Source organism: Bidens hawaiensis, unplaced genomic scaffold, assembly GCF_021521415.1.
Source record: "Bidens hawaiensis isolate Kalapana, Puna unplaced genomic scaffold, B.hawaiensis_p1.1 tig00009425_1, whole genome shotgun sequence".
NCBI lineage: Eukaryota > Viridiplantae > Streptophyta > Magnoliopsida > Asterales > Asteraceae > Bidens > Bidens hawaiensis.
In genome coordinates, this window is record NW_027491697.1 from 165,305 (window position 1) to 190,385 (window position 25,081).

The 25,081-nt window shown below is 42.8% G+C and overlaps 1 pseudogene across 1 annotated transcript; it reads right to left on the reverse strand.

Annotated features, from left to right (window-relative positions):
- Positions 1-3,941: 3,941 nt before the first annotated feature.
- Positions 3,942-11,267, reverse strand: LOC143532257 (putative GPI-anchored protein At4g28100; annotated as a pseudogene). Its single transcript, XR_013135144.1, has 2 exons — positions 10,559-11,267; positions 3,942-4,549 (listed from the first exon to the last, which is right to left on the reverse strand). The product of XR_013135144.1 is annotated as a putative GPI-anchored protein At4g28100 (transcript).
- Positions 11,268-25,081: the final 13,814 nt, after the last annotated feature.

Sequence of the window (25,081 nt, forward strand, 5' to 3'; positions counted from 1 at the left end):
ACATCAATCGGCTCGTATCCTCCTTCCGATTAAAAGCTCTAAAACATTAGTTAGAAATTCGGAATAAAATTATGACATCGTTAAGTCATTTTTAACGAGGGACCATTAGAGCCAACTTTATTAAATTTGGGACCACCAGTGGCGAAACCATGAATATGGATTATTATCGGCCAATATAATTCAGTAGGAATTATTAAAATCTAATAAATCTTTATTTTATATGTATATTTCCTATTGACTTGTATTTTTTGTTTTGTATGTACAAACTAATATTATATGTACGCAATTGGGTTATTTATATTTGTATTGTTTGTTAATTTGTGTTTGCACCAAATTAATGAGAATATAAGGCATCGTTATTATGGTGTAAGTTATTTTGGAAAACTATAAATGTTAGAAAAAATCATGTCCATTTTAAAATTGAGATCCGGGTTTCTTCTATGTAGCATCTACACATGCCAAAAACAATATTTAAGCTTAAAAATTGAATGTGCATGTGTGATTTTCTAGAATGTGGACTAAAAAGTGCCATGAATTAAACAAATCAATGGGCGTCTAATTGCGCAAGAGATGACCTCATGAAAGAACACCTTTTTTCGTCTTTTTGTTCTCCTGTTCTGTCCTTATATTTCACTTACAAAACTCATAGTTTCAAAGTTTTAATTTGGCCACTTGATTTACAATCTTTTACAATATCCTCTTATTTATTAGCATGCATTCAAATCAAAGTTTTAACCAAATTGATGGCTGATGAGTAGGGCCGGCTATAAGGGAGGGCCGGGTGGTCGACGCCTCGACGACCCCGGTCCAACACTTCGATAGGCCCGGATTTTATATATATGTATATATAGGTATATATATATATATATATTTATGAAAAACAATATGTATATATAATGTTTAGAGAAAAGATCAAATAAGAAGTTTGATTTACCTAAGAAGGCTAGGAATGAGGGTATTTTTATCTAATACCTTAATATTGAAAACCCACTTAATTTAATTTCAAAAACCCACTTAAATTTTCACTTATCTCCTACAACCACCACCACCCACCGCCACCATCTTGCCGGAAAAGTCTTCGGAAATTTCGCTAGAAAATAAAACACTATGAAAAACACAATGAAAAAGACACAATGTAAAAAACACAATGGAAAAAACACTATGAAAATAAAAACACAATGACAAAAACACAATTAAATAACACAATGCAAAAAACACTATGAAAAAATAAAACACAATTGTATAACACAATTTTGTAAAACACAATTATGGTAAAACACACTTTGTAAAAACCCACGAAATTTTTTTTTTTATTTTTATAAAGCAATATGGTACTCATATAAAAGATAAAAAAAACACTCATTTTTATGGTGAAACTGTTTTGAAAAAAAATGTCGTATAAAAAAGTTATGGACGTTTTAAAATGATGGGGGAATTTGACATGTGTCTTGCATGTGGAGAGAGAAAGTCAACAAATGTGTTATCTCTATTATGCCCTTACCCTTGTTTTACACTTGATTATCTCTCTTATCTAATCTCAACCATTCAATTCTCAAATGAATAGACAAGATTATTTCCTATCATTCCTAGGAAAACTAATCTTCTTATTATAACTCAACCCATAATGTTTAAGCTTAATTACAAAACCACTGGCGTGGTTTAGTGGTAAATGGGTATGACATTCAACCAAAAAATTATGAGTTCTAATATTTTTATAAAAAAAGAAATTTTTTACACAACTAAACCATAAGGCCTAAAAAATTAAGGCTTATTTAAAAATTAAATTGTTTAAACCAACAATATGCCCCCTTTTTTTAAGGCCCAAAAAAATCCCCCCTTCGACCCAAAATTTTTTAACCATTCTTGGAGTCGGGCCCGCTGACGAGAAACCTGAATCTGACACCCAAACTTGCTTTGATAGGGAATAAGGATGACAACTAGAAATCTCCGATTAAGGAAACCATGGTTGAGAGATCATATGTCCCTTAATCCGAAAATGAATATTTCTCCACTTTGTTTTAGTCTCTAATCCGTCCTTTATAAGAATATAGCTTGAATTTTCTTTGAAGGTTTAATATCGACTATAATTTATCTTTGTTTCAATAGTAACTAGTGTTTTACATGGCACGTTGCGCCGGGCAGGTTGGTAAACCAGGACGGTACGTGGTAAAACCCTAGCGTTATCGATTCCAAGTGTTGAGGCAGTATGTCGGCGCGAATTCGGTCGGTTTCGGTTACGTGTGCTGCTACCAGGTATGAATCTACATAAGCCTCTAGCTTTTTGACTCCGAACTTGCGCGCGATGCGCAAACCAGCCAGCAGGGCTTCATACTCAGCTTCATTGTTGGTGCTCTTGAAATCCAACCTGATTGCGTATGTATACTCATGATTTTCTGGGTCCACCAGTTTGAGGCCTGCGCCAGACCCTTCGTTGTTTGAAAAAAAAACACATAAATTATTAAAAAAAAACATATTATTAAAAAAACACATAAATTATTAAAAAAAACACACATTAATAAAAAAACACATTAATATCTAAAATTCAAATTACAAAAAAAAACATACTAAAAATTAAACAAACAATAATACATAATAATAACACTAATCTAATATAAGATCATCGGGTCGCCTCGCCCACAAATGTTCAACCAACTCATGTCGAAGATTCCCGTGTGTCTCACGGCTCTTGATATTTGCTATGTTATGAAGTCTTTGTTGATCACTGATTGTGGACGGTTGTGGCGGTGAGAAACCCATAAACGTGTTCAATGAATCGTCGTCAAGATAATCTGAATCAAGGTTTGGGAACCAATTTCCAGCCATTTTCTTTAAAAAAAGTTGAGAAGATGAATTGATTTTGGGTGATGGTGTGAAGTTTTGGTATAAAAATGGGTGAAATGGAGTATAGTTTATATAGAAAATATTTTTGTTGTTTTGTTTTTTTCGGCTGGTCAAACACCCCAACGGGTGAAAAACCCTCAAAAATTGTGCCCTCCTCTCTCTATTCTCTCGCTTCCATGCTCACGGCTATCCAAAGCGCCTCTCTAGCGCCCCTGTTGGTGTGGTATTAGCGCCTGGGGGCGCGAGCGGAGGAGCTCTAGCACCCCCTTTGAAGCCCCCACACCCCTCAGTCTTATCTACTCAAAATAATCTGGAATAAAAAAATTATTTTTTCGTAAATGTATAATTAATATATTACATAATATAAAACATTAATTTTACTTTTACAAAAATATATTTGGATGCATATATAATATATAGTTAAACTAAACTATAAAGAAAGCTTTATATAAATTTAATAAAATAAACACTTAATGTATCAGCTCTCTGCGCAAATTATCAATTTTTCTTAGGCCATGGGGTATACTCTAACCCATTTTAATTCCACATAAGATATATATCACTCATTTTTTCTCTTTTAACTCTATGTCATCCAAAGGAAATGGTTTAACTGATTTAACACATAATTAATATAACAAATCAATTAGTAATTAATACATAATTAATACATGTTCGTTTTAACCTGTTAAAAGTATAACTCATTGGTCATTTTAACACACTTAACACAAATGGAGAGTGGTTTAATCAATCTTTAAATTTTCATGTCATTTTAACTTATGCAGAAGTTAAAGTATAACCATTTATAGTTATTAGTTTTTAATTGTTAAATTTAAGTTACAATTTACTCATTTAAAGAATATAATTTTGTACAACCTAGAAATATTACACTTTTAATATTGATTTTAATACGGTATTTCAGACTCGGTAAATAATATTAAATACATAACAAAAACAGTAAACTTCAGTAGTTACTAACTTTATTACATTATAAATAATAATTTATTTATTTACTATTTTTTTTACGTATTATTACTTTTAATTGTAGGAAAATAGATAAAATATAATTAAAACTTTTAAAATATAAATCCATAATCAATTAAATTACAAATAAAATGTTATCTTTTGGTACACATCCACTAATCTAACTTTTATAAAAAGTAATAATAAAACAAAAAACACAACTTTAGGAGTTTTGTTTTTTAGCAATAAGGTAAGGTATCATTCATAAGTCATAACTTTAGAAAAAAAGCAAGATTAACAAACCCTAGTGATATACACAGTGGAAGCAAAAGACCAAAAACACCCTCCCACTGTACTAAGTTTACCAACTAGCATCACGTGACCTCCCGTATCAGTCAACATGCATTCCATACTCAAAATTCAAAAACAACCAGCAAGGACAATATCGTCATTACAATAACAACACGTGACCAACATGATAATGAAGAAGAATCCGACGACGGTTCCGATTTATCAAACTGTAATGAATCAACGGCCAACGGCATGTTCTCTTGGTCCGGACTACACTTGGACTCATGCGTCGGGTGCGCACTGACATCAAGGCGCGCATTACAGCAGACACCGTCGGTATGTACGCCGTCTTGTTACGTGCTAGAAGCCACGTCAGTCCCATCAGCTGACAATCTAGCTTCATCATCTTACTCCTCAAGTCATCTTTTCCCGTTCCATTTTTACCCTCCCCGTTTAACTGTTGAAAAATATATTTCTGAAGAAACACTAAGTGACCCCGGCGGATTATGGATAATCTTAGGGTTAAGTAGATGTTTCCCACGAGGGTTAGGTCCTGCAAAGATGGTTATTCTTCTGATGACCTGCAAAACAGACACCGTGAGCTCGTCACTGAGAAGGGGGGGTTCCTCCTTGTGACCACCCTCCGGCGTGAGAATCAGACTAGATTGCTCTGAATATAAGTGTATATTGAGAGAAATAGCTAGGGAAGATAAGATAATATCAGATGATATCTCCTGATACCGTTCCAAGGTGTTGGAGTATTTATAGCCGAAGTTAGGTTTCAAAGCAGGTACAGCCAGCTGTATAATATTCCTTTTCCACCAACTGTGGGCTACGTACGTGCCATGCTGGTGGTTGGTGGGTAGGCAGCGGCTGATAGTGACATGGCCGGCTGTGTACTATTCCTTTTCCACCAACTACAGGCTATGTACGTGCCACGATGAGGGTTGTTGGGTAGGCAGCGGCTGATAGTGACATTTTGTACTAGAGCATGCTCTTCCTCGTACTATTGTCGGTGAGCTGTCACCCTGTGATTGGTTCATGGGCTGCTTTGGTCAGATCTTGTCTATTTTGTCCATACCTTGGCAGGTATAGTATAAAAGATCTTCCATAAGCATACGGACTGGCACTTTTGGGCGGGAATATTCCCGCCTTGCTCATTCCTTCTTCAGGTGACATTGCTGAAGTATTAAGAGTTAGTGCCTTATGCGTGTAGCTTTACTGTTAGTGCGGGTAGCCTTCCTTCTCAGCTTGTACCCATAGTTGCGGGAACAGGCAGGGTACTGTACCAAGGGAGGCTTTCCTGCGGGAACAGCTGGCTTACTGCGTGTAAGGTCTTCATCTCTCTGAGCATGGTGGGTCTTGCGGAACAAGTTGGTCTTTGCGCAGACGTACCCCATCAAGGTGTGTCTTGCGGGTCCAACTGGGCTTTGCGGGGACCTACCTCTTCAAGTCCCCCCAGTCCATTGTTCTTCTCATGAATTAGTGAGGTGAACTTTTGGACTTTAAGCAAGGGGTTTTGAAAGAGGTTTTTGTTTTTTAAGGTTTTCCGTGGGGATACTTCCCGCGGTTTTCCTAATGTCACTTGCAAAAATTCCCGACTTTTCTGCCTGATCTTTGGTTATGATGCGGGTAGGTGTTTAACCTCTCCGCAAGTCGGGAGCGTTGAGTTTCACTTGTATAGGCTCTCCACGAGGTTTTGGTAGTTTTGGACATAGTGATCTGTTATGTTAAACCACCAATTCCGCCTTGAAGTTTCAAACAAGCTAGTTCTCAACGTTCCCGCTATGCGGAGGTGTTATTTCCCTTTCCGCAAGCACGGCCCATAAGATCCTTCTTGGCTTCAATTCCCTGCAAGTGCTAAGTATGTGAAGGGTTTGCCAAAAAGCGGTTAAGTGCGACTAGTCGTCCATTCAGTGTCTGAGCTTGCTTGATGGTAGTAGGTGATTCCATTTTGATAATGGCTTCGACCTTTTCAGGGTTCGCTCTGAAGCCATCTTTAGTAACAACGACTCCTAAGAACTTCCCTTCTTCCATCCCAAAGGAACACTTGCTCGGATTGAGCTTCATGTTTATCTTTCTGAGCGTGTTGAAAGTTTCTTCGATGTCTTTCAACATCGCTTCTGGCTCAGGGCTTTTGATGACCAAGTCATCCATGTAGACTTCCAAGTTCCTCCAAATTTGGGCATGAAACTCTTTGTCCATCAGGCGTTGGTATGTGGACCCGGCATTCTTAAGTCCGAATGGCATCATTTGATAACAAAATGTGCCATCGGGCGTCCGAAATGCGGTTTTGTCCTGATCGTCAACGGCCATGTGAATTTGATGGTACCCCTTATACGCATCAAGGAAGCATTTAAGGCGAAACGGTGCTAACGAATCTACCTTAAGGTCAATTTCGGGTAACGGGTAACAATCTTTAAGGCATGCTTTGTTTAAGTCTTTGAAATCTATGCACATGCGCCATTGTTTGTTAGATTTCGGTACCATGACGGGATTTGCAACCCATGTTTGATATCTGCTAACGCGTACGATGCCCGCGTCAAGGAGTTCCTTGACTTGGGTTCTACACACGTTAGCTTGTTCTGCCCCCATTACTCTGCGCTTTTGTATGATTGGCGTAAAAGCCGGGTCACACTTGAGCTTATGCTCTGCCTTACTTCGAGGTACACCAGTCATGTCAGCTGGTGTCCACGCGAAGATGTCAGCGTTTTTCTGTAGTAAGCGTTTGAATAAGGTGCGCGTAGGATCAGTGACTGTTGGGCCAATGGTAACAGCATGGTCAGGGTATTTGCCATTGAAGGCCCATTCTTCTGGTTCGGTGATGGTTGGTTTAGCCATCTTTGGTTTGGGTTTAGATGAGACAGATGCGATGCATACCTGGGGAATACTGATGATCATCGCTACACCCTCAGCTGTTGGCCATCCCATCATGCCGTGGACTGAAGATACCACGGCATTGAATCTTGCCATCCCGTCTCTCCCGAAGAGAATGTCGTATGTGTGGTGTGGCTTCCTATTACGACAAAGTCCACGTATTCTGTGCGGGAGTGTTTCCCGTCCGTGAGAGTGACGGGGAAAGATAGGATACCCAGAGGGGTGTTTGTGCTGCCATCGAACCCTTCCATCGAGGCGTAGACCGTTTCCAGGCGTTCCTTGTCTTCGTCGTATAGCTTGTCGAAGAACTGCCTGTACATAACCGTTGACGATGCGCCGTTGTCAGCAAGAGTGCGGGAAGTGATGTAGTGCCCCAGCTGGTTTTTGATGACGATAGGGCCTTCTTTGCTGGGTCCTCCTGGCACTCGCGGGAAGCGCACCTCAGCTTCCTTCCACGCGCATGGTTCTGTCGTTCGTCTTTTTCTTCCTCTGACGTTACTATGAACCATGTGGATGCTGATGTCAACGGGCTTTCGTCCGTTGCCTTTGTATCGGTTATCATTCCTCCCTCCATTCTTGATTGATGCCACAAGGTGTGTAAGTTTTCCATCCTTGACTAACGTTTCAACAATATCCTTCAAGGATGTACACTCCTCAGTGGTGTGACCCTTTGTCCCGTGGAAGTCACAGGATTTGCTCCGATCCGCGTTATGTCGCTGCCGGATCATTGGAGCTTTTGGCCATGGGAGTTTCTCGGTGGCAAATATCTTCGTGACGCTTTTGGTGAGTGACGTCCACCGGGGGTTTCGGCTTGATGGGTGCGTGTTATCCCTTCCACCTACTAGAGGGCGAGAGCTGGATGAGGTGTCAAAATTTACCCTTGACTGCCAAATACCTAGCTTCCTCTTTTTGTTTTGCCGGGCGGTCCGGACGTTGTTTTCTCTAGTCCTCTGCGTGTAGAGGTTTGTACTCTGGGGAAGATTCCTACCCAGTTGCTTCTCCGTTTTGGCAAAACGCTTGGCCGCCGTCATGGTGGCATCCCATGTGGATGGCATGCCATCTTTACCCGTCAACGTGCGGATAAGCTCTGGGTATTCGGCGCCCTGGATGAAAGCGGCGCGAACAAGATCTTCGCTTATGGTGCCCAGACTCAGCTTCTTCGAGTTGAAGCGAGTGATGAAGTCTAGTAAAGATTCATCCTCCTCTCTAACGCAGTTGAGGATCGTCCACTGCTCTTCAGTATATTTTCTCTGTTGACTGAAGTGCTGGCTGAACTTGTGTTGGAAGTCCGCCCAATCATAGATGTGGTGGACCGGTAAACGATCAAACCACGCTCTGGCCGCTCTAACCAGCGTCATCTGGAACATATAACACCCCGTGGGTTCCATCCAGTTGCTGACGGTTGCCCCCGCTATGAATCTGTTCAAGTGATCGTCTGGGTCGGATATACCATCATAAGTGCCGATGTTGGACATCTGTTTGGCACTCTTCGGGGCGATTGCTTCCGCAATGTCCCTTGCAAACTTGGACGTTCCCGCATTTGCAACAGTTGGTCTAAAGGTTTTGGAGAAGTCACGTGGGTTTCCCCCCGCGTTCCTTGGTTTGAAGGTTTCTCCAAAATTCCTTCTCGGTTGGAAGTCCGTTTCCTTGCGCTTCCCTTTCGCCCTATGACGAGGGTTTGCGTCACTGTCGGACTCCTCCCAATCATCGTCCAAGTACTCGCACTCATTGCTTATGTTGAGTTGTTGTCGAGTGCTTCCGAATTCGTCAGCCTGTTGGAGTGAATGTAAGCGTTCATCCAACTCAGCTTGGAAATCCTTCTGACGTGCTTCCGCCCACGCTTTAACTTGATCAAGTGTTTGGCGGGGGAGCCTCGTCTGTTGTCTCTCAAACTGGGTATCGGTGAATCCCAGTGAAGGATTGTTTACTGCACTTGCCCCGGCTTGGGTAACCGGGGTAGTGTTCGTAAAAATTGTGTACGCGCCGGTGTTCCCCCCAGTAGCTGGGGTTGTGGTTACCGGAGTTTCTTGGTCACTCGTTGGCCTTGGCATCGGAGTAACCTTAACCATCTTTCCAGAGGTTTTGAAAAAACTGAAAAAGAATTAGTTCTAGCTTTTATGCACGGATGGCGCCAATGAAGAAACACTAAGTGACCCCGGCGGATTATGGATAATCTTAGGGTTAAGTATATGTTTCCCACGAGGGTTAGGTCCTGCAAAGATGGTTATTCTTCTGATGACCTGCAAAACAGACACCGTGAGCTCGTCACTGAGAAGGGGGGGTTCCTCCTTGTGACCACCCTCCGGCGTGAGAATCAGACTAGATTGCTCTAAATATAAGTGTATATTGAGAGAAATAGCTAGGGAAGATAAGATAATATCAGATGATATCTCCTGATACCGTTCCAAGGTGTTGGAGTATTTATAGCCGAAGGTAGGTTTCCAAGCAGGTACAGCCAGCTGTATAATATTCATTTTCCACCAACTGTGGGCTACGTACGTGCCATGCTGGTGGTTGGTGGGTAGGCAGCGGCTGATAGTGACATGGCCGGCTGTGTACTATTCTTTTTCCACCAACTACAGGCTATGTACGTGCCACGATGAGGGTTGTTGGGTAGGCAGCGGCTGATAGTGACATTTTGTACTGGAGCATGCTCTTCCTCGTACTATTGTCGGTGAGCTGTCACCCTGTGATTGGTTCATGGGCTGCTTTGGTCAGATCTTGTCTATTTTGTCCATACCTTGGCAGGTATAGTACAAAAGATCTTCCATAAGCATACGGACTGGCACTTTTGGGCGGGAATATTCCCGCCTTGCTCATTCCTTTTCAGGTGACATTGCTGAAGTATTAAGAGTTAGTGCCTTATGCGTGTATCTTTACTGTTAGTGCGGGTAGCCTTCTTTCTCAGCTTGTACCCATAGCTGCGAGAACAGGCAGGGTACTGTACCAAGGGAGGCTTTCCTGCGGGAACAGCTGGCTTACTGCGTGTAAGGTATTCATCTCTCTAAGCATGGTGGGTCTTGCGGAACCAGTTGGTCTTTGCGCAGACGTACCCCATCAAGGTGTGTCTTGCGGGTCCAACTGGGTTTTGCGGGGACCTACCTCTTCAATTTCAATGAGTAAATGAAGGGTATATTAGTCATATTACCGTTATTCCATCTTTACCCTCTCCATTTAACTACAAGATTATTGATAGTATTAGTAGCATATTTACGAGTTAAATAATCAAGTGAATGGTATTTTAGTAACTTTACGCGATAAAATAAACCTTAAAACAGATTTAATTAGAAACTGAAGTGTATATTAGTCATTTTAGTGTTATTCCATATTTACCCTCTCCATTTAACTACGACATTATTGATATTAATACCATATTTAAGATTAAAATAATCCAGTGAAGGGTATTTTGGTCATTTTCACGATAAAATGAAACTATAAATTGATAAGTGAAAGGTATATTAGACAATTTAGTGTTATTCCATTTTTACCCTATCCGTATAACAACTACATTTCTGATATTAGTAACATGTTTAAGCAAAAAATAATTAAGTGAAGGGTATTTTGGTCATTTTAGCTAATAAAAACAAACCTTTTGTGAGGAGCCAAGGCATTTGGTGCAACCGGCGTAAGACGAATTCCGGCAGCTTTTTTCTAGGGTTTTAACGGCGGCGGTTGGCGTCACATTCGCCGTGAGATTGAACGCCGCCGGACACGTAAGCGAGCCGATGTGATGTAACCGGATGCTGCAAAAGCACGAAATAGCGTCACACGTGGCATTAGGTTGCGGAATGCGAATATTCCGTTTCTGCAACGAACTCTGCAACGAACTAACGCATTTCTGAGAGTCATCAGGCCTCACAGGCATGGTTTCAGTGGCCGCAGAAGAGTTTAAGTTTAGTTCTAGAGCCGAACGAGCGTGAGCTGCGAAGAGCCAGGCGGCGAGAACGGGACAGCAGCGGCTGCGGTCGAGGTTACGGCCGCAGGCGGCGTTGACTCCGCCGAAGAGTTCATCGGATAAGTCTAACCGGCAGGACGGAGCGCCGGTCTGAACCGGGAATGATGGGACGGTGTTTGGAATGAAGTTTGGTGGTTTAATAGGTTGAGTGAGTAGCCCTGAGGAGGATGGATGGAAGTGGAGAGATGTGAAAAGGATGGTGAGAGTAATAATAAGAGTGAGTGGTTGCATTTTTGACTTTAGGGTTTAAAGGTTGTTCATGAGAAAGGTGTGATGATATGATATCAATGGGTTTGAGAAATTGGAAAAAGGATTCGTGTGTACAGAGTGTGTGAGTGTGAGAGAGAAATGGTGACTGAAAAGGTTTTGGATGTTTGTGGATGTGGGTGGGGTCTTTTCTTTCTCTTTTGCCTTTTCTGTTCTTATTTATAATCATTTTTTTATACAAAAGTGTGATTTTTTATAACTATTATCTTTTTTCTTTTTTTCTTTTCTAATTTAAAGTAAATTAGTGATTTACCCGCGTGTTGCGCGGTAAAATCGGTCGGTAAAACTCGGGTGTCACAGCAGCGAGTCAATACGAATTTAGTCGGTAGTAGCTACGTTCGTTAAGGTACTGGAACTAAAATAAAATGAAAACAAAAAAATATAAAAAAGAAAATTGAATTGGTGCAATGAGGTGGCATCGGTTTGTCCAAATTCAGTTAGTATTTGCTATGTTCGTTACGGTACTGAAACTAAAACAAAAATAAAAATAAAAATTGAGGTGGGTCAATTGGATGGCGTCGGTCGGTCCCAAACGCTGAGACAGTAACTCTACGACACCCGTATTATAAATTTTTTGTTAACATATTTACGAAAATGTTTATTTGGTCGGTAAATCCGGACACTAGAAAAACTCGATCATTGCAGTTGCGAGTTAACTCATATTAGGGCGTTGTGGTGGTAAGTCGATAAAACCAGGGCAGTGGTAAAAATCATAGCATTCTGGTGGTGGGTGAACATAAATTATTTCGATTTAAAGAAATTAGATGACACTTAATAACAAATGATAATTCAAATAAGCCAAACATATTAAAAGAAAAAAAAATCTTTTTAAAAGAAGGGAAGAAAATATTTTTGTTTTAGCCAGGAGTCGAACCCGGGCTAATCAAGAAGTCATAAACATACAACCACAAAACCAACAGACCAGAGGTCATCTTGTTGATTTTAATGCACAAATATCTAATATATATAAAAATCTAGAATCCTATTACAACCCTGTGACACCAAATTTCTCTTTTACTATATATAGATAATAACAAACTTAATTAGTATAATTGTGTTTATTAATAAATAACACTGGGTGTTTTTCTATATCAACAGGTTAAAAGTTTATATGGCAATTGATCTGGTGATATTATGATGTTAAAAATACGTTTGTTTATCCAGGTTGATAAGTTTTAGGTATCGTGATAGATAAACACGTATTAATAGTTTAAAAAAATTTAAAAATAAAATTGTTAAATATTAGAGTTTATTTAGGTGAAATATAAATGCAAAAGGTTGAGTTTGGAGTCGGAAAAATATGATGTCGGTTGAACTTTATTAAATTTACTTTACTTTGTAATTTTGCTATTTCCTTTCTTTGTTAGTTTCGGGCTTTTACTTCTTACTAAAGTGAAACATGAATAAAGACTCAAGAAAAATAGTGGAGAAGATCCGGATGGACTCGTTCTCGTAGATTACAGAAATGACGAAATTTACTTTGACTAATATAATTCAGTTTGATAACTCGTAATGATTGTTGTAATTTTAAGATGGAAATGTAACTATGCACATTATGAGGTTTTGTAATCTAATAAAATTTGATTTGCCATTTAAAAAGAAATAAAGAATATATTGCTGTTTAATATCCATAGATTTACAAAATTAACTTGTGAAGCTAATTTTTTAAACTTAAAAAAAACACGTATACGGTTAAACACCAACATTAATTAAAATCACATTTAAAACACAACAATCCTCTAACGCCATAGGTAGTGAGCGCAAGGAAGGGACGAATTCCAGCGATTTGGTGCGTGAACACCGCCTCCCTGGCTGAATTGTGGGCGAATTGTGGGTGGGGCGAGGACTGCTTGTCGCCTTGCTTCACTTTGATTATATTATTATTATATTAGTTTGTGTGTGATATATATACATACATATATATATATTATATTACTATTGTAGCCCCTACATCATTACACCCCAAGAACAAATTCTCACCTCTTGCTGACTGGGCGTCACACGACGCAAAACGCCTCAATTTATATCCCCTTCACTACACATAGCCTAAGTCCATAACAACTAGCAAGTGATTCTTTAGGCTTGGGTTCTTGACAGTATTTGGGATGGTCTCTATAGCAACCTATTTATGGGTTCTTCATTATCCGTCTGCAACACATTCCCGAATTTCATGTGACTCGTGAATTAATGTTTTGGAAAATAGAACCTGTTTTATCAAACCAGTTTATCTATTGTTTGGATCTCTTTAACGAGTTTCAGGAACAAGTAACTTCATAGATAATTTTAATAACTACAATACATAAAATAAAATAACATAAATTATGTTTAATGAAAGTACAAAACTAAAAATGAGTTAATTACATGGTTAGTCCATGTGGTTCTCAAAAACAATGGATCTCTGGGCTAAGTTTTTTAAGTTTGGGTTTAGTGGTTTTATTTTAAGTAAGCTCCAACGATGGTACTCTATGCGGTTTGAGCTAGATTTTGAATATCGTTACTGTCCCTACATAGTACCAACCTTTTCTCTTTCATCCTGGGGCCAAAAATATAACATGATTAGTTTTTAGAGTTAAAGTCAATATAAATTTGCTTTCAATAAACAAAAGTCATCTTCTCATGTGAAAGAGAGAGAACAGTTTTTATACTCAATTATTTTTGTTTATTAAAAACAAGGGTAAAAGAGTACATATTTATTGACTCAATATCAAAAACTAACTAGGTTATCTATTTGGATTAAAGATACCAGTCATATTAAGTTATAAACCATATTTATTGATCAGTCGTCATGATAGTAAATTGTTGTTGAAGAAACACTAACCAGACCCCGGGCAGATTACTGGTAACCTGGGGGTTAGATAGATGTTTCCCACGAGGGGTTAGACCCTTGGAAGATGGTTCTTCTGATAACCTGCAAAACAGACACCGTGAGCTCGTCACTGAGAAGGGGGGGGGGGGGGTTCCTCCTTGTGACCACCCTCCGGCGTGAGAATCAGACTAGATTGCTCTTTAAATATAAAAGTATATTAAGAGATTGCTAGAGCAGATATCAGGTATATATGATGATACGAGATAGTATATGATAAGATAAGATGGTCATACCATTTGTGGTATTTATAGCCGAAGGTAGGTTTCCAAAGAGGTATGGTCGGCTGCAACAGTGTTCCTGTTCCACCAACAGTAGCCTACGCACGTGCCCTGCTGGTAGTTGGTGGGTAGGTAGCGGCTGATAGCGACCAGGCCTGCTGTATACTATTCCTGTTCCACCAACTGACGGCTACGCACGTGGTATGGCAGTAGTTGGTGAGTAGGCAGCGGCTAATAGTGACATACAGTGCAGGAGCATGCTGCTCGCCATACTGTTGTCAATAAGCTGTCGTATCTTTAGTCAGATCTTTTTCCCATACCTCGTCAGGTACAGTACAGAAGATCTTCCTGTATCGTACGGACTGGCTTATTTGGGCGGGAGTATTCCCCCTCCCGCCCTTGTGCGGGATAGTTCCCGGCTTCGCTCATTCCTTCAGGTGACACTGAGTGAGAGCTAAGTCCCTTGTGCGTGTAGCCCTGCTGCGCGGGTGGCCTTCCCTGATGGCTTGTATCCGAGGCTGAGGGGACAGGCGGAGTCCTTCACCATCGGGAGGCATTTCCTGCGGGACCAGCTTGCGTACTGCGCGTAAGGACGTCACGTCTCTGAGCATGGTTGGTCCTGCGGATCCAGTTGGTTTCTGCGCAGACGTCCCTCTTCAAGGTGAGTCTTGCGGGTCCAACTAGGCTCTGCTGGGACCTACCTCTTCAAGTCCCCCCAGTCCAATGTTCTTCTCATGAGTGTTTAATAAAGTGAGGTGAACTTTTGGACTTTAAGCAGAGGGTTTTGAAAAGGGTTTTTTAAGGTTTTCCATGGGGATTCTTCCCGCGGAAGTCCTTGTCACTTGCAGAAATTCCCGAGTTTCCTGCTTGGTCTTTGGGTATGATGCGGGTAGGCTGTAACCTCCTCGCAAGTCAGGAGCGTTGAGTCCTACTTGTGTGGATTCTCCGTGAGGTTTTGGTAGTTTTGAACATAGTGATCAATTATGTTAAAACCACCAATTCCATCCTGGAGCTTCAAACAACGTAGTTCTCGACGTTCCCACTATGCGGGGATGTTATTTCCGTTTACGCAAGCATTGCCCAGAAGATCCTTCTTGGTTTCAATTCCCAGCGGAGTGCTAGGTATGTGAAGGGTTTTGCCTTAACACTGTACCAGCGCTCGTCTTACGGTTACTTTACTTCCAAGGTATTCCTGGCGTCAATTCCTTGCGGGTGCTAGGTATGTGAAGGGTTTTGCCTTTACACTGTACCCGCACCCGTCTTATAGTTACTTGGTTGCCGAGGAATATTTGGCTTCAATTCCCTGCGGGTGCTAGGTATGTGAAGGGTTTTGCCTTAACACTGTACCCGCATCCGTCTTACGGTTACTTGTTCGCCAAGGTTTACTTGGCTTCAATTCCCTGCGGGTGCTAGGTATGTGAAGGGTTTTGCCTTTACACTGTACCCGCATCCGTCTTACGGTTACTTGTTCGCCAAGGTTTACTTGGCTTCAATTCCCTGCGGGTGCTAGGTATGTGAAGGGTTTTGCCTTTACACTGTACCCGCATCCGTCTTATGGTTACTTGTTTGCCAAGGTAAGGGGTATTTTCCCGCTTACTTTTTAATATTTTTAAATTTTGAATTTTGAAATTTGAAAGGTTGGTGGAAAGATAGGAACAGTCCAAACCTCTGAAACGTCGTGCGACAGTTTCTTCTGACTGTGTCAGGACGTGCAGGAAGTTATGGTGACGTGACGTTATATGGTCATTCCAGACGCTTTTTTAGGCGCGTGGGAGCTATTTTTCGGGCGCGTGGCCGCGAAATTACTGGCACACGTCCTGTCAACAGCTGTTGCCAGCCTGCTTTTTGCCACGTGTCATAGTTTCATTGCACCTTCGATTTCTCTCTCCTCCGCATTAAATTCACCGCATTAATTGCGATTAGTATATAAAGGGGGAGAGGCCTCTTTGTAATCCACACTTTCACCTTTCTTCTTCTTCTTCTTAGTGATTTCCGGCAAATACTCCCCTTTTCAGGCAAGCATTTTCCCGAAATCACTTTCTTCTTTCTGCAAAATGTCTTCTCATGATGCTGAAGCTGTAGCCGACGATAGGAGTACTGCTGGCGAGTGCCAGTGTGCTCTACCTGTCGATCAGTACCAGTACATCGTCAGGAAGTTCATGCTTGAGTCTCTTGAGCCTGAGTTTCCTGAATCCCACCAGACTGTGTACGATGCCCCCAGTGGCAAGATCGGGGTATATGCTGCATTCTTTGTCTATGGGAACCTTAGGTTTCCTTTGACAAAGTTTATGTACCGTGTCCTGGAGAGGCACGGTGTGCACCTGACCGAGGGGCATCCGATGGCGATTGCCAAGGTCCGGCACTTCGAGTGGGTGTGCCGGATTCTTGGTATTGAGCCCTACGTGGACCGCCTGATGACCTTCTATACTTGGAGGTGCGTCCAGGGGTGGTACACCCTGACAACCCGTATTAAGGGTTTGAAGATCTGCGTGACCGAGCGCAGTCTCCGATCGTGGAAGCGGGAGTTCTTCTACATTTCTGCCCGCGCCATTCCCATTGCCATGAAGTTTAAGAAGGGGCAAGCGCTTCCGAGCCTTCACGCTTCCAGCTACCAGGAGGCGGAGTGGTTCGCGAAGATATCCCGGGTCCAATCTCCGGTTTACCGGTTTGCGGAGTCCGGGATGGTGATGCTGGGGATGAGCCGGGTATGGAAGGATGCGTCCCGGTTTCCCATCCTTCTCGAATATGGTTTGAACTCTATTCCTTATGGTATGTCTTGTCTTTCTTGCTGATATTAGTTTGTCTTGTAACTGTTTCTTTTCTTTCAGAGGGGAATGACTTGGAGTCGCTCCTGTACCCGCGGGAAGCTGACGGTCCCGTGCGGGTGGGCACTCGTGCTTTAGACGAGAATGAGTTGCCCATCCTGGAGCAAACGGCGGATCGGTTTGTGGAGGTCTATCCGCCGGGCCAAGAGATCCTGAGCCAGAGGCGGCCAGGTAAGGCGATATTCTATCCTCAACCCCTCAATGCTGTACCTGCTGCTGGATTTCCTTACATCCTGTCTTCTTCTGAGGAATCCGCAGATGGTCCTCCGCTGGTACGGAAGAAGAAGGCTGCCGGCGGGAAAGGGAAGGAGAAGGTGGCCTCCACAGCTGATCCGGTGCTTCTATCTGACACCGAGTCAGATAGTGAAGAGGTGGCGGGGAACCCCGGTGGTGAGAAGACCACTGCTCCGGAGGCTACGACTGTTACCTCCGGAGAACCAACGACGACGACGGTGACCGGCGTCAAGAGACCGGCCCCATCGGGCTTGTCCCCGCCCGTCCGTACGTTCAGGCTCAAGAAAACCCGTAAGTAGAATCATCCTTATCTTTGTAGATTTTACTAAATTTATTTAAACACTTATCTTCTTGTGCAGGCGTGGATGTTGACGCATTCCAGGGTGAAGTACCTAGTACCTCTCCGCCGATGACGGTAGGCTTGGTCAGCCTACCTGAGGCGTCGACCCAGGCGCCTGTTCCTGGTCCCACTGGTTCAGTTGCTCACTCTGAGCCGACTGTTCCAGCCGAGTTTACGCCACCGCCGGCCGTGAGTGCGATTTTTACGGCGTCCTTCACCGAGCCCGCGGTTACGATTGCTGCGGATTCTGCGGCAGCGACTGCGGCGGCTGCCACCATGCCCCCGCCACCGGCACCGACGGCCGGCTCATCAGGTACGCATGGGAGTACTCGCCAATCCTTGCCACCTTCCCATCTGCCTGACCTTTTGGATGGGTTTCCTTTGGGTTCAGGTGATGGGTTCGGCGGCTATCGGCCTGTTATAGACCCTACAGGTGCGTAGGGTTCCTTTGGCCTTTTTTCACTTTTATTTTTATCATCTTTTCCTAACTGCTTTTTTGTTTTTTGCAGTGTCGGATTCCAATGAAGTGTATGTTCCGCGATGGAACATACGCCGAGGAACAACCCTTCGTACCCCTGTGGAGTGCGTGGAATGGGCTCGCCACGCTGCTCCCCATGGTGCGTTGGGGGAAGCCATGGCTAGCTACCAGGAGGGTAGGCTAACCAATGAGCTTCGGGTTCTCCAAGCCCGGATGCAGCCGCGCGTCGAGCTGCTTTGTCGTGAAAACGACAAGTTGAAAGCAGCTCGCGCCAAGGACGTATCTCAGGCGCGGGCTCTTCGGGAGGAGAACCAACGGTTGGCCGCAGCTGCTGCGGAGAAGGAGAAGGCATTCAAGGCCCTCGAGGTTGAAGTTCAAGCGCGACTCGAGGCCCGCTCCAAGGCTGCCCAAGCTGTTAACGAACAGCTTCGGCTGGCTAAGGAGACTGCGAGGAACGCAACTGAGAGGGCCACCAAGGCTGAGGCCGTTGCTGAGCCTTTACGCGTGGAGAACGAGGAGCTCAAGGCCAAATTAGAGGCTCTCCAACGTGCTCATGATGCCTTGGCCATGGAAGATGCCAAGAAGCTCCAAGAGATCCTGGACCAGAGGGGCGTGCTTGACCACACCGAGCGGAAGCTTAAGGGCGTTGAAGAGGCTGCTGCAAAGGAAGTGCAACTTGCCAACCTCAATAAAAGCGAAGCCGAACGCGCCTGCACCCAAGCCCTGGTTGCCAAGGAATGGCTTCTTCGAGAAGCGTTGCCTCAGGTATTTTAGCTTTACGTCTTCACGCTTTCCTTTGTACATAGAAAAGGTGTTTGACACTTGTATTTTCTTTGTAGGTTGTGCATCGGGTCTTCTCAGAGACATCCTACGACGATGCTATGAGTGCAGCCCTCAATGCTTCTCACGAGGATGGGGAACGGGCTGGCTTCCTGCTTGGTCTAGGGTTCGTTGAGAAACGCTTCCCGCCTTCCAACTTCCCTTTGTACAATGTTGATACTGAAGCCATATATGACCAGGCAGTAAATCAATACGCCGCCTTCCCGCATCCAGTGGTGGAGAAGGTGAACCAAGTAGCTGCTGCTGATGATGGGTTAGCTGTCCTTAAAGCCTTCCTCGAACCGCCTCGTTCTTCTGATGGAGCGGGTCCAAGTGGAGGCGGCCCTGAGGCTTGATCCTGAAGATCCCTTCCCATTGCTAGGATAGTCTTGTACGGATGTATTTATTTTTCTTTTCGTAGGCGGGTAGTTACCCAGCCATTCTTGTAATAATTCATTTGTGAAATATAAATCTTTTTGCGTATAAGATTGTTATTTCCTTCTTTGGGTTCCTTGCTTTATAAACTTATGACTTGCATACTTAGTTTAAATTAGCAATTTTCCAAGTGTTTAGAATAAGTTAACCTGTTGAACGTGGTTGATAATGGGTTAAAGTTTTGCTTCCTCTTTCGTGATTGTGTGGGTAGAACCGTCACTTGCACTTAATAGGATGGCTAAACTTTAACCTTCATCTGACCTGCGTGTAGGTTTTCCTCATCTTTTGAGGATAAGTTAACCTTTGAACGTGGTTGATAATAGGTGTGAAGTTTTGCTTCCTCTTTCGTGATTGTGCGGGTAGAACCGTCACTTGCACTTAGTAGGATGGCAAAACTTTACCCTTATCTGACCTGCGTGTAGGTTTTCCTCATCCTTTGAGGATAAGTTAACCTTTGAACGTGGTTGATAATAGGTGTGAAGTTTTGTTTCCTCTTTCGTGATTGTGCGGGTAGAACCGTCACTTGCACTTAGTAGGATGGCAAAACTTTAGCCTTATCTGACCTGCGTGTAGGTTTTCCTCATCCTTTGAGGATAAGTTAACCTTTGAACGTGGTTGATAATAGGTGTGAAGTTTTGTTTCCTCTTTCGTGATTGTGCAGGTAGAACCGTCACTTGCACTTAGTAGGATGGCAAAACTTTACCCTTATCTGACCTGCGTGTAGGTTTTCCTCATCCTTTTTAAGAATTGTTTTGAACCGTTCGACGCGCGGTTGTCAATAGGTTAGTGTTCAGTTTCCTTTAATGATTCATGCGGATAGACCGGCACTTTCATTTAATGGGATAATTGAACTCTTCCCCTTCAACTGACCTGCGTGAAGGTTTGCCACGTTATTGGGTTCGTGCGGGTAGGACCGCCTTCCCACGCAATGACTTCACTTAATTATGCGGTGAAAACCGGCATATTAGTGTTCAGAAAAGTATAAATGTAAAATCATCAGCTTCGATGTTCTTAAAGAGAATCATTTCCATTAGAAGTGGCTCTTGGCCTTTTCTTAACAAATTGGAATTGATTTACATGCAAACTGTGTAAATGAGCTCCCTTCCATCATGTTGGGATGGGAGTGCCATCGAGCCGATACGCACCTGGTTCGGGATCTCGTTCTTTACGCAGCATGTAGTCTCGACATTGAAGCTGGAACTTTTATTCGTGTTTTTCCCAGCTGAGGTTCTACACGCACCCGCCTGCTCAGCCTTTATTGCGCCACGAGGTGCGCGAGCGTCCCATCTCTGACAAATGCTTCGACCATGTCTTTTACGTCTATGCATTCTTCAGTGTTGTGCCCTTTTGTCTTGTGAAAGTCACAGTATTTGCTCCGATCAGCATCATGACGATGTCGGATTATTGGAGGCTTTGGCCATGGGAGCTCTTCAGTAGCGAATATCTCAGTGACGCTCTTGGTGAGTGGCGTCCATCTGGAGTTCCGGTGCGGATGTACATTATCCCTTCCGCCCAATCGATGTTGCAAGCCGGATGAGGTGTCAAAGTTTACCCTTGACTGCCAAATGCCTAGCTTCCGCTTTTTATTTAATCGGGCGGTGAGGACGTTGTCTTCTCTCGTTTTCTGAGTGTAGAGGTTTGTGCTCTGGGGGAGATCTCTACCCAGTTGCTTCTCCGTTTCCGCATAGCGTTTTACTGCTGTCATGATGGCATCCCATGTGGATGGCATGCCATCTTTACCCGTTAGGGTGCGGATGAGCTCTGGGTCATGCGCGCCCTGGATGAAGGCAGCGCGAACAAGATCTTCGCTGATATTGCCCAAACTTAGCTTCTTTGAGTTGAAGCGAGTGATGAAGTTTGTCAGAGATTCATCTTCTTCTCGTATGCATTTGAGGATTGTCCATTGCTCCTCGGTATACTTCCGTTGCTGGCTGAAGTGTTGGCTAAACTTCTGCTGGAAGTCTGCCCAGTCGTAGATGTGATTGACCGGTAGACGATCAAACCAAGCTCTAGCAGCCCCAACAAGCGTCATTTGGAACATGTAGCACCAGGTGGGTTCCGTCCAATTGCTGACGGTTGCCCCCGCTATGAACCTGTTCAAATGATCGTCTGGATCAGATATACCGTCATATGTGCCTATGTTAGGCATTTGTTTGGCACTCTTTGGGGCGATTGCTTCCGCAATGTCCCTTGCAAACTTGGACGTTCCTGCATTTGCAATGTTTGGTCTGAACGTTTTGGAGAAGTCTCGTGGACTTCCACCTGTGCTTTTTGGTTTGAAGGCTTGTCCAAAATGCCTTTTCGGTTGGGATTCCATTTCCTTACGCTTCCCTTTTGCCCTATGGCGAGGGTTCGCGTCGGAGTCGGATTCCTCCGAGTCATCCTCCCAGTATTCGAATTCGTCGGCCTGTTGTATGGAACGCAAGCGTTCGTCCAACTCAGCCTGGAATTCCTTTTGTCGTGCCTCCGCCCATGCCTTAACTTCATCGAGAGTTTGGCGGGGGAGTCTTCGTTTCTCAAACTGGGTATCAGTGGATCCCAGTAGGCGATCATTTACTGCACTTGCCCCAGCTTGAGTAGCTGGGGTAGTGTTCGTAAAATTTACTTCACTTGCCCCGGCTTGGGTAACCGGGGTAGTGTTTGTAAAAACTGTGTTACCGGTATTCACCCCAGTAGTTGGGGTTGTGGTTACCGGAATTTCTCTAACCATCTTTTGTAGAAAGTTTGAAAAAACTGGAGATAAAGTTCTAGCTTTATGCACGGATGGCGCCAATGAAGAAACACTAACCAGACCCCGGGCAGATTACTGGTAACCTGGGGGTTAGATAGATGTTTCCCACGAGGGGTTAGACCCTTGGAAGATGGTTCTTCTGATAACCTGCAAAACAGACACCGTGAGCTCGTCACTGAGAAGGGGGGGGGTTCCTCCTTGTGACCACCCTCCGGCGTGAGAATCAGACTAGATTGCTCTTTAAATATAAAAGTATATTAAGAGATTGCTAGAGCAGATATCAGGTATATATGATGATACGAGATAGTATATGATAAGATAAGATGGTCATACCATTTGTGGTATTTATAGCCGAAGGTAGGTTTCCAAAGAGGTATGGCCGGCTGCAACAGTGTTCCTGTTCCACCAACAGTAGCCTACGCACGTGCCCTGCTGGTAGTTGGTGGGTAGGTAGCGGCTGATAGCGACCAGGCCTGCTGTATACTATTCCTGTTCCACCAACTGACGGCTACGCACGTGGTATGGCAGTAGTTGGTGAGTAGGCAGCGGCTAATAGTGACATACAGTGCAGGAGCATGCTGCTCGCCATACTGTTGTCAATAAGCTGTCGTATCTTTAGTCAGATCTTTTTCCCATACCTCGTCAGGTACAGTACAGAAGATCTTCCTGTATCGTACGGACTGGCTTATTTGGGCGGGAGTATTCCCCCTCCCGCCCTTGTGCGGGATAGTTCCCGGCTTCGCTCATTCCTTCAGGTGACACTGAGTGAGAGCTAAGTGCCTTGTGCGTGTAGCCCTGCTGCGCGGGTGGCCTTCCCTGATGGCTTGTATCCGAGGCTGCGGGGACAGGCGGAGTCCTTCACCATCGGGAGGCATTTCCTGCGGGACCAGCTTGCGTACTGCGCGTAAGGACGTCACGTCTCTGAGCATGGTTGGTCCTGCGGATCCAGTTGGTTTCTGCGCAGACGTCCCTCTTCAAGGTGAGTCTTGCGGGTCCAACTAGGCTCTGCTGGGACCTACCTCTTCAGTTGTATATAAAACAAATTCTAACATCATTTTATTTTGTCTAATTAACATGTTTAGGTCCAATTATAAGAGCATATTAATTGGCAATTAACATACTATTTTGTGTTTTTAGGTCATTTGATGTTCAAAAGCTTGTCTGATATGAATTAGAACTTTAGAATTTTTGTAATTTTATGAAACCGTGGGAAAGGATTACATGACTTAACATTTGAAATAGCAAAAAGGTGGTACAAAAAATTCAAAATAAATGTGAAAAAAAGAATGATAAAAGGAAAGGGAAAGGAAAAACCTTGGGAATTCAACATTGGTTCCTCTACTCGAGAACTTACAAGTTTACAGGATGCAGTATCTGAGTGTCGTTGGGTACCTTTTGTCACTTTGTTAATCCCAAAACCCCATGCACAACCTTTTTATTAAAATAATTGTATCTTTTTTGCTAAAGAGAACTTTATCTTTCTATTTCATTATATTGTCCTTTTCATTTTCACCTAGCATTTAATTAGACATTCACATATTTTATGATCTCAGTATAAAACATATCACGGATTTGATTCATAACTTTCATTATTATAGATTGTCTCCAAAGGCCCAAACCAATGTATGAAGATAACACTTTTAGCCCATAGAATAAAACTTTTCTATTAATTATGTCTGAAATTACCAAAATTAAAACATATCTAAAATCCTTATCGACTCCACCCCTTTTAAAGTAAAATAAAACTATTTACGCTGGTCACACTTGAAACACTAAAACCACATTTTAAACTTGATGTATAGTATACTTTGAGCATTTATGTCATGAGCTTTTGTTTTTGGATCGGCCATGTATGTTATGTAATGTGCTAGACTCGCTGTATTGTATGCTTTGAACATGACAAGTAGATGCATCACAGTTTGGGTGAAGGTTGTTGGATTGCTAATTTGCTATCAAGAACATACTCAAGTAGCTTAAAAAGTAAGGATATCATCTTGATATATGAAGAACTTGAATAAGAGTTCACTGTAAGGTGTTACACTAATGCTAGCATACAAATAGATCGTGATTATTCTCGATCACAAACGGGATTTGTATTCGATATTCACCCTGAACGAGGGAGCAATGACTTGGAAGAGTACTAAGCACAATGTCGATATTGGTAGGAATGTCAGCGAAACCCGAATCCGATGAGGAAATCCAAAATATTTGGGGATAGGTATTACCCATTCCATTAGGGCATGAGACGGGTTTGGGATGACTCTTGAAAATTTAAAGAAGTATGGGACTTGTAATATACCCGATTATCTGATAATACAGTCTCATTTGCCCAATTATAAACCTGAGTAACCCGACATATTATATGTATATATATTTCAGTGTAAATTATAAAATAAAGACTACATTTTCCTTTATTATTATTATTGTTATTATTATTATTATTATTTGCTTTTTGTAAGTTCTTTTTGTTCAATGTAACAATAAATGATTTTGGAGTTGGAAGAAAAAACAAGTCAGAATGAAAACTTAAAGGCAAATACAAAACATATGTTTTCTTCATCCCACATTGACATATAGAGAAGCAACATAAAATCATTCTACATAAGGAGTCCAGGAGAAGCCTCATCAAATATATTAATCAATCTAGGTTTCAACTTTCAACCTTTCTGGCCCATGCTAATTAACCTAAGAAGCAGATTGTTTAGAGTTCAAGTCTAACGCTAATAAGAAGTGTTGTTTACAATTGTTTCTCTTAAAATTATAAAGCCGAGCCAAACCTATTGGTTAACAGTTAACTTGTGGGATTGATTATTTGATTCGTGAAATTTTGTTAAACCTAGATAGATACTTGGCGGGTTTGCCCAACATGTATTTCATTTAAACTAAGGGTATGCCCGAACCCATGGGTATACCTGATACCCAACGGGTAATTACCCGACAAATA